This window comes from Triticum dicoccoides, chromosome 2A, assembly GCF_002162155.2.
Source record: "Triticum dicoccoides isolate Atlit2015 ecotype Zavitan chromosome 2A, WEW_v2.0, whole genome shotgun sequence".
Classification (NCBI taxonomy): domain Eukaryota; kingdom Viridiplantae; phylum Streptophyta; class Magnoliopsida; order Poales; family Poaceae; genus Triticum; species Triticum dicoccoides.
This window is the reverse complement of record NC_041382.1, coordinates 33458263-33462317: the sequence shown is the minus strand read 5'-3', so window position 1 is coordinate 33462317 and position 4055 is coordinate 33458263.

The following is a 4055-nucleotide window of genomic DNA, read 5'->3' as shown; positions in this document are numbered from 1 at the left end:
TGGAGAGCTATATGTTGTTAGATGAGAACTATGTATGCACTTTGGTTTTAATGTGATGATGAACTTCTATTAATTTGCACACTTAATTATATATAATGCACGCAGATGAACCGACAATGGATGTACGGTGACAGACACACCTCCGAGTACATTAAGGGCGTGCATGAGTTTCTCGATGCGGCTGAGGCAAACAAGCAGAATGGTTTTATGTGTTGTCGATGCACTGAATGTGGGAATACGAGGTCTTACTCTAACCGGAAAATCCTTCACTCCCACCTGCTTTACCAGGGTTTCATGCCACACTATAATGTTTGGAGGAGGTACGGAGAAATAGGGGTTATGATGGAAGACGGTGAAGAAGAAGAGTACGATGACAACTATGTGCCCCCTGAATACGGGGGGAGCTGGTGAAGATGAAGAGGAACCAGACGATGTGCCCAATGATGCTGCAACGGGTGAAGCTGCTGAAGATCAAGAGGAACCAGACGATGTGCCGGATGATGATGATCTCCGCCGGGTCATTGTTGATGCAAGGACGCAATGCGAAAGTCAAAAGGAGAAGATGAAGTTTGATCGCATGTTAGAGGATCACAAAAAAGGGTTGTACCCCAATTGCGAAGATGGCAACACAAATCTCGGTACCGTACTGGAATTGCTGCAGTGGAAGGCAAAGAATGCTATGGCTGACAAAGGATTTGAGAAGCTACTGAAAATATTGAAGAAGAAGCTTCCAAAGGATAACGAATTACCCGACAGTACATACGCAACAAAGAAGGTCATATGCCCTCTAGGATTGGAGGTGGAGAAGATACATGCATGCCCTAATGACTGCATCCTCTACCGCGGTGCATACAAGGATCTGAACGCATGCCCGGTATGAGGTGCATTGCGGTATAAGATGAGACGAGATGACCCTGGTGATGTTGACGGCGAGCCCCCCAGGAAGAGGGTTCCTGCAAAGGTGATGTGGTATGCTCCTATAATACCACGGTTGAAACGTCTATTCAGAAACGAAGAGCATGCCAAGTTGATGCGATGGCACAGTGAGGACCGGAAGAAAGACGGGAAGTTGAGAGCACCCGCTGACGGGTCGCAGTGGAGAAAAATCGAGAGAAAGTACTGGGATGAGTTTGCAAAGGACCCAAAGAATCTATGGTTTGCTTTAAGCGCGGATGGCATTAATCCTTTCTGGGTGCAGAGTAGCAATCACAGCACCTGGCCCATGACTCTATGTATGTATAACCTTCCTCCTTGGATGTGCATGAAGCGGAAGTTCATTATGATGCCAGTTCTCATCCAAGGCCCTAAGCAACCCGGCAGCGACATTGATGTGTACCTAAGGCCATTAGTTGAAGAACTTTTACAGCTGTGGAATGGAAACAATGTACGTACGTGGGATGAGCACAGACAGGAGGAATTTAACCTAAAGGCATTGCTGTTTGTGACCATCAACGATTGGCCTGCTCTCAATAACCTTTCAGGACAGACAAACAAAGGATACCACGCATGCACGCACTGTTTAGATGACACTGAAAGTATATACCTGGACAAATGCAGGAAGAATGTGTACCTGGGCCATCGTCGATTACTTCCGACCAACCATCAATGTCGAAAGAAAGGCAAGCATTTCAAAGGCGAGGCAGATCACCGGAAGAAGCCTGCCATGCGTACCAGTGATCACGTACTTGCTATGGTCAATGATTTACACGTAATCTTTGGAAAGGGTCCCAGTGGACTAGCTGTTCCGAATGACGCCGAGGGACACACACCCATGTGGAAGAAGAAATCTGTATTTTGGGACCTACCCTACTGGAAAGACCTAGAGGTCCGCTCTTCAATCGACGTGATGCACGTGATGAAGAACCTTTGCTTGAACCTGCTAGGCTTCTTGGGCGTGTATGGGAAGACAAAAGATGCACCTGAGGCACAGGAGGACCTGCAACGTTTGCACAAAAAAGACGGCATGCCTCCGAAGCAGTATAAAGGTCCTGCCAGCTACGCTCTTACGAAAGAAGAGAAAGAAATCTTCTTTGAATGCCTGCTCAGTATGAAGGTCACGACTGGCTTCTCGTCGAATATAAAGGGAATAATAAATATGCCAGAGAAAAAGTTTCAGAACCTAAAGTCTCATGACTGCCACGTGATTATGGCGCAACTGCTTCCGGTTGCATTGAGGGGGCTTCTACCGAAAAACGTCCGATTAGCCATTGTGAAGCTATGTGCATTCCTCAATGCAATCTCTCAGAAGGTGATCGATCCAGAAATCGTACCAAGGCTAAGGAGTGATGTGGCGCAATGTCTTATCAGTTTCGAGCTGGTGTTCCCACCATCCTTCTTCAATATCATGACGCACGTCCTAGTTCATCTAGTCGACGAGATTGTCATCCTAGGGCCCGTATTTCTACACAATATGTTCCCCTTTGAGAGGTTCATGGGAGTCCTAAAGAAATATGTCCGTAACCGCGCTAGGCCAGAAGGAAGCATCTCCATGGGCCATCAAACAGAGGATGTTATCCGGTTTTGTGTTGACTTCATTCCTGGCCTTAAGAAGATAGGTCTCCCTAAATCGCGGTATGAAGGGAGACTGACTGGAAAAGGCACTCTTGGAAGTGACTCAATAATATGTAGGGATGGATATTCTTGGTCTCAAGCACACTACACAGTTCTACAGAACTCTACCTTGGTGACCACGTATGTCAACGAATACAAGAACAGTGTGCGCTCCAAACACCCGGAGCAGTGCGACGACTGGATTACATGTGAACACATCAGGACTTTCAGCAGTTGGTTGGAAACACGTCTTAGAGGTGACAACACTGTTTGTGATGAGCTGTACTTGTTGTCCAGGGGACCATCTTTGACTGTATTGACTTACAAAGGGTACGAGATAAATGGGAATACATTTTACACGATCGCCCAAGATCAAAAGAGCACCAACCAAAACATCGGTGTCCGCTTTGATGTAGCAACCGAGAGCGGAAAGGACACATATTATGGTTACATAGTGGACATATGGGAACTTGACTACGGACATGATTTTAAGGTCCCTTTGTTTAAGTGCAAATGGGTTAATCTGTCAGGCGGCAGGGTACAGGTAGACTCACAATACGGAATGACAACAGTGGATCTGAAAAATCTTGGGTACACTAACGAACCGTTCATCCTAGCCAATGATGTGGCATAGGTTATCTATGTGAAGGACATGTCTACCAAACCGAGAAAAAGAAAAGATAAGGAAGTGAATACATCATACGATGAGCCAAAGCGCCACATAGTTCTTTCAGGAAAAAGGGATATCCTGGGAGTGGAGGGCAAGACAGACATGTCTGAAGATTATGAAAAGTTTCATGAAATTCCTCCCTTCAATGTCAAGGCTGACCCAAGCATGCTGATAAACGACGAAGATTATCCATGGTTATGGCGCAATAAGCAAATGACACAAGCGAAGAAAAAGTGAAGACTTTCTCCCGCAACTATTATGATGATACCATGCCAACTTTGTAACACACGAGTATGCTATGCCAACTTTTTCAGAGTTCATTTGAAAACTATGAATTTAGGTCAAATTTTCTCTATAGGTGCATCTATGTTCATTTTTTTAGTAAAGTTAATCACAAACTTGTGATTCACACAAATTTCAAAGAATTCAAATTTTAACTATTCAAATTTGAAAACTAATGGCACTAACAAAAAGTTTATAATTTTTCTAAAACTAATGGCACTAACAAAAAGTTTATAATTTTGCTGACCTAAAAGCAAAAAGAATTAAAAAATAAAGCAAAAAACAAAAGAAAATAAATAATACAGAAAACAAAACAAAAAACTGGAAAAAATAAAAATAGCAACAATAAGTATTTTGTTGTAAGTAGAAACAAAATAAAATAAATAAAGCAACAAAGAAAACAAAAAAACTAAAAAAATGTTTTCAAATTTGAAAATTAATGGCACTAACAGAAAGTTTATAATTTTTCTAAAAATAAAAGCAAAAAGAATTAAAAATAAAGCAAAAAACAAAAGAAAATAAATAATGCAGAAAGTTTATAATTTTTGTGACC